Raw genomic sequence first — 6536 nt, 5'->3', positions numbered from 1 at the left:
GTAAAGACAGTCATGCTTTGATCTGTTTATTCATTTGTTTCAGTTTTTATATTTAGAACAAAATTCTTAATTCTTAAATTGAATGTGAAAAAAGGGAGTGCAAGAAAAAATTGAGGCACCCACTCAGGCTGATCCAATATTAAGCAATAGTCACTGAGCAAATAGCCTCTAATCACAACTTCATAGTGATTCATCTGCTCTCCTGGGCTAGCTTGATAAAGCAGCCACCCTACAGATGCTCATATGATGCCATTTCAGGACTCAGTTTGTTGGGAGCTGCCAATTGGCTGAGTAACTGCTGGAAAATAATGAACCCATTTCTCATTGGTTGATCAACTTGATGGACAGGCAGGTTAGACAGGGCTAGGAATCTTGTGTGGGCAGGTCCATTCCAGGACACCAGGCATCTGACCTTGAAGCTGTTCAAACTGGGCAAGTTGCCATTTGGGGATCCTGACAGCCACAAAAATTTGCAGACTCATCCTACCTGACTCAAAGCTTTTGCTGTTGTGGAAAATGTGTCTGCAAAATTTTACTGCCTTATGCAGTTGGCAGACACTTTTTTTTTTTAACTGAGTGGAGGTGGGAAATTACTATTCCTTGAGCCCTCAGTACCCAGCCAAAGCTTAGTCATTCCTCAGAGGCAAACTCCTGCATAGATATTTTCTTGATCACTGAAGTGCGTGATAATCTCTCTCCTAAACTCCCACAACTTCAATTGCCTAGATCAGTGTGTCTCGACCATCTCTGTGCTTGGAGTACCCTGGGCATTCAGTTAAAATGCAGGTTCTTATTCTGCAGCTCTGGGGTGAGGGCTGAGACTGCATCTCTCACAAGCTTGCAGGGAATTCGCCCTTCTTAGCAAGCGTCCATTTGTTTGGCGATGAAACAATTCTGCAGATGTAGCCAAAGTTTCTTTTCTTTCTTGGGGAGTGGGACAATTGTGTTTTTTGAGATCATAAATCAGTGTCCGGCCCCACCTCTCACTGCCAGCACTTTCTTGGGCCTGTTATCTTCACATTGCCTGGAAGGCTGCCCACAGCCAGGGTTTCCACCATGCCCTGGGAAGGATCCACCAGCAGCCTGAGAGGGGAGGCAACAGCAGCTAAGTGGGTGGAGGGGTAAGAGACAGGAGCTGTGCAGGGGTGTGTGTGTGTGTGTGTGTGTGTGTGTGTGTGTACTTACTTATGTGAACACATGTGAAATGTCAGGTTTACAGACCCTAGCTCAGGGACAGTCTAGGACCAGAGATGAGGTAGGGCAAGAAGAAGCACATCTTTTCTCCTTGGTGCTTCGCCTCACCCTATCCCAGGGATGGACACATGGGGTAAATGGGAAACCCATCCCTGGGCTGAAGCCCTTTTGAGTCTGGTGGAGTCACAGAACCAGTCTGTAGGGACACTGGGTCTGTCTCTTTCTGAAAGAGCTGGAAGGGTGGGAGGTAAGAAGTACAGGGAGACAGGTCTCTGCTAGAAGAACTTGACACCTTGGCCATCGCTGATGCAGATAATTTCTGCCTTGTTCTCCTGCTATAGGGCCCGCAGAGCCTGCAGTGGGGTCGTCTCATCCAACCCATGTAACTCCTCACCCTCTGTGTCTTCCCCATTGGTCAGTTCATACAGTGTGAACACGGAGTTGTTCTGGCCACTCCTGGAAACCCACTGAGTAACCCCCATTGGATGAGTTTCCCCCATTCTTCTGGCCTCTTGACACATCATCGGGAAGCTAGACTTGTTCTTATCTAACCATTCAACATTCCCTTTCTTCTTCAGTTCCTCTACTGTAATCTGCATTGATTCCACAGGGAACTTCTGCTGTAGCTTCACATTGTTGAAGAGCAGGCTCTCCTGAGCTTCCATCACGGTCATACTGTACTGTTTGTGCAGTCAACAGAAGGACAGGACCAGAGAGCGCCAGGCAGCCAGCTGCTTCTCCCGAGTGTCCACGTTCAGCTGTAACGTAAGGAAGGTTGGGAAGCAATCCTGCCATGGCCACTTGAAACTGTAGTAACCTTGAGTTTCTTGAGAGCTTGTATGCTCTCTTCCTTTTTACCCTCCCTAGCACCTCACCAGTGCTATGCAAGCAGGCTTTGCTAATAAATATTTGCAGAAAAAAGAAACTCCTGTGTGGTAGAAACTGTCGATGCCTCATTAGCACAATGACTCACCCGTGACATATGCTCAATAATTATTAATTGAATGAATGAATGAATGACCTGCCAGTATCTAGGAGGCTGTGAGAAAATGACAAAAAAAAAAAGAAGACTAAATCTAAGGGGGATTTTTAAGTCCTGGTTGCTTGAATCAAACAGGTGGGGGAAATATGGATGCAAATTCAGGAAACATGGTGCCTGGAATTGATTTATACTCTAGTCATGTGGCATCTAACATATGCATTGCTAAACCATTTCTGTTATGAAGATTTTAAAAGCATTTCCACTGTCACAATAGCGTTCTGAGTGAATTTGCTGATCTGCCCCACTGTGGATATGATACAGAGATACACAGAAGGCAGTAGGAAAGAATAGCATTCACTCTGACGAAGCTCAGTGGGAAGGAGGTCCTGTGCTGCTGAGGAACAGTTAACCCTCAAACAGTGGCTTTTGACTGATTCTTTCCAGTGGACTCCTTCTTTCCTACTTTTGACCACCCACCAACACACACCTCAACATACAGACTAGTTTTTGGCCTTGGAAACCTGACCCTCATTCTGACATAGTTTTACCTGCTAGGAGGTTAGATAAATGCTTTTGCTGCACAAATGGACCTGGACGAATAAAACAGACCACAGCATCTCCCAGCACTGGGGAAAGAAACCCACTGATGGCAGAGAGATGAAACTTATGGGAGCAAATTGGGCCACTGGAAGAACCAGGGAGGCCGCCAGTCAAGGCAGTAGTACGAGCTCGACTCTTTCGACTGAGGGAGATGACAGGACTCGCAATCTGCTGGGACAACTCGGTATATAATGTGGTTTTACAGCTCCATGAGCTTCTTGACTTGCCCCAAGTAGCTCTCTCACAAACCTGTGGTACCCTCTTCCCCTTGCCTGTTCCAGAATCCCTGCCGTTAGAGCCATCCAGTTTGGAAAGCCACTGTTAATTGTACTTCTGAAATCTGGCATCTGTGGGGATAGTGAGGGGCAGGTTGTAGCTTTCCTTGGAGTCTTCCTATGTCAGCATCAAGGCTGGCAGAGCCCTGGGAATTTCCAGCACCCCCCACCTGGATTTAAATAGTGGCCATAGAGGCTAGGTAAATTTCACTGATCTGAACTCTAAGCCTTGCTAAGCCAGTCATCCTGGCTATGGGACCATCATACGGATCAGGGTCAAGGGGTGGGCGTGGGCGGGCATCCAGACATCTCTCTAGGCTAGGTGGAGCAAGTCTGCAGCCTGGAGCCACTTCCTGGAGAGGCAGAAAGGGATGATGGAACTCTAGGGTCCTTGGACCTTGCAGGTGTGTACGGACGTGCCCTGAGCTACACCTGTGTTGGGTTACTGTACCAGCTTCTCAGACAGCTCTGCAGTCTGGCTGGCTTTGTTTGCTGCAGAGCTGTGTCCCCTCTGGCGTAGGTGGAATTGATCCTCTGTGGGGCCCAGCAAAGGTGCACAGGGCAGCCTCCAGTCTCCCTGCAGAGCCGAAAGCACTGCAGTGAGGGCCTGGGCCAGCTCCAGGCTGGCTGCCAACAGATTCTCAGACTGCGTCACAGCACAGACCTCAGGCTTGCAGGCAAGGGAGGAGTCAGATAGCAAAGCCAGTGCCTTGAAATGTTTCTCTGGCAATGCTTCATCCTTTCCATGCCCCTCTGCTCTCTCATGCCATTTATCATTTCTTTTTCCTTTCCTTCACCCTGCCCTCTCTTCACCAAACAGCCACATCTGTGTCCTCTGCCGGCTCCGAAGGCCAACCTCCAGAAAAAGTGATGCAAACCATAGTGCGTCCCTTCAGGACAGAGCTTTCTAGGGAGAAACACACTGGTGGACGTGATGATGGGTTAAGCATGTCTGTTTCACCAGAGTGAAATAATGGGAAAGCAACAGTTTCCATTTAGAGAACTTTCCCTGGCACAGAACCAGCAGGGTGCTCTTGGCATGTCAAGTTCACCATTCTTCATTTTGATTTCCCCATCTGTAAAATGAGAAAAATGACCCCTCCCTTTTCTGTTTCATAGGGTCTTGTGAGTATCCACTAAGATAAGAGAGGGTTTCAAAAACTTCAATGTACATGGGAATTACTTGGGATCTTATCAAAATGCACTGCCTGGTTCCATAAGCTTGGTAGGGCTTGAAATTCTGCATTTCTAATGAATTCCTATGTTAATGGAGGCTGTTGGTCAAGAGACCACTGTGAGTAAAAAGGGGCTGGTAAATAAGAGGATAATTTGAACATTACAAGCAACAGGAAACTGTAACATTTTAATTATTTTATGTTATTAAAAAGCACATTTGCATCTTAAAATGAGTCTTTACATGTTTAATTCAAATGAATGTCAATTTAGGCATCTCAGGCAGCTACTAAAGAGAAAATGTGAAGTTAGGAGGGAATGATTATCATTTGTGTTGTCACTGAAGCTGCCTCCTCCTTTCTTCTCCTTTTCCATTCTCTCTTCCTTCTCCCAGAGTGGGCTGTGGCTTCAAAGGCAGATTCTTACCTAAGCCTGTGGTCAATAGGTGACCCAGGATGCCAGATCATAATCTGGGCCACATGATAGACAAAAAAGGGGTGGATTGAAAGCCACTGCTTTCTCAAGAGAAGGAGAATGTATGTGCACCAAAAGGCATGTACAAGAATGTTCAAAGCAGCACTATTCATAATGAAGACCAACATGGAAAGGACTCAAATGTTTAACAGCAGACCAGAATAATAGATTGTGGTGTATTCATACAATGGAAGTACTACAGAACAATAAAAAAGAACAAAGTACTACAAGGTCAGACAATTAAGTTCATGAATTCATCAGAGAAAAAGTGCTACATACCTCATTGCTGAATATCACTATGGTCACCTTGAAAGTGCTCCCCTTGGGAAGCTATGCACTAACACCAGTGCCTAGTCCACTCTTCAAAGCAATTTTGGAACTCTTTTTCTGGAATGGCCATCAGAGCTGTCATCGTATTACCCTTGATGTCCTGAATGTCATCAAAATGTCTTCGTTTCAATATTTCCTTTATCTTTGAGTGAAGAAAGAAGTCATTAGGGGCCAGATCAGGTGAGAAGGGAGGGTGTTCCAATACAGTTATTTGTTTACTGGCTAAAAACTCCCTCGCAGACAGCGCCGTGTGAGCTGGTGCATTGTCGTGATGCAAGAGCCATGAATTGTTGGCGAAAAGTTCAGGTCATCTAACTTTTTCACACAGCCTTTTCAGCACTTCCAAATTGTAAACTTGGTTAACTGTTTGTCCAGTAGGTACAAATTCATAATGAATAATCCCTCTGATATCAACAAAAGTTAGCAACATCGTTGCAACAAGTTTGTGAACTTAATTGTCAGACCTTGTATAACATGCACCTTCTTATATGAATCTTGCAGGCAAACTTATGAGCAGGGGGAAAAGTCAGACATAAAAGCACATGCTGTATGACTCCACTTATATGAAGTTCAATAACAGGTAAAACTAAGTAACAGGATTACTTCTGTATGAAGGGGTAGTGTTCACTGGGAATGGGCATAAGGGAGCCTTCTGGGTGCTAGAAAGTTCTTTCATAATGCTCTGGGTGCTTATACCACTGATTCATTGAGCTGGACTCTTAAGATTTGTACAATTTACTGTATGTTTATTTTTTTCCAATAAATAAAATTTTAAACTACAAAAAGAGGAAGGCTAGTTCTAATTTTACCCCTGAATTTCACATTTTTTGGGCCCTGCTCTCTCTTCTCACCTGCATCTTTCATAAAAAAAAGTCCCTTTTAGCTCTATAGACAACTTGCCTGATTTGTTCCCTGCTGGCTTCCCAGGTATTTTGCTAGACTATAGAACAAAAATAGAAGCTGCCTTCTCATCATTTCCTCTGTGACTGCACAGAAGGCTTCAGGCTGTGTAGTTTGCCACTGGAAGCCTGCCCTTGCCTCAGGTGCTGTGTCCTCCAGCCATCAGAAACCCTGTTCTCTCTATGTCTCCCCAAGTCCAGAATCAGGCATGCAGAGCTGTTTGTAGCTTGTAGTTTAATGCTTCTGTCTCATATTTGGGTGTCCTCAAGAAAGGTATGAAAGTTATGTGGTATCAGTTAACTGTTGTCACAAAAATACTGCCTAACAAACCACCCCAAATCTCAGTGTCTTCAAACAGCTAATTTTAGTTCTGAAGGTTATGGGTTAGCTGCGTGGTCTTTCTGCTCTGAGCCAGGCTCTGCTGATCTCTGCTGGGCTTGCTTATGAGCCGCTGGTCAGCTGGAAGACAACTGCTTGAAGATGGCCTCCCATGTTTGGTGGTCAGCTGCCTATTTTCTCGGGGATAACATGACTGGATCACATGTCTGTCATCCTCCCACAGGCTACTCCAGGCATTGTAGCTAGGGATCTGAGAGAAAAGAGGTACT

The 6536-nt window shown here is 45.4% G+C and overlaps 1 pseudogene across 1 annotated transcript; it reads right to left on the bottom strand.

Moving 5' to 3' along the window:
• Positions 1 to 1469: 1469 nt before the first annotated feature.
• On the bottom strand, positions 1470 to 5885 carry LOC308490982 (vacuolar protein-sorting-associated protein 25-like; annotated as a pseudogene). Its single transcript has 3 exons — positions 5880 to 5885; positions 3498 to 3697; positions 1470 to 2001 (listed from the first exon to the last, which is right to left on the bottom strand). The product of its transcript is annotated as a vacuolar protein-sorting-associated protein 25-like (transcript).
• Positions 5886 to 6536: the final 651 nt, after the last annotated feature.

Source organism: Rhinolophus hipposideros, assembly GCF_964194185.1.
Source record: "Rhinolophus hipposideros genome assembly, chromosome: 22".
Lineage (NCBI taxonomy): Eukaryota > Metazoa > Chordata > Mammalia > Chiroptera > Rhinolophidae > Rhinolophus > Rhinolophus hipposideros.
The sequence above is the reverse complement of the archived record's forward strand: the minus strand, read 5'-3'. Positions and strand labels throughout refer to the sequence as shown.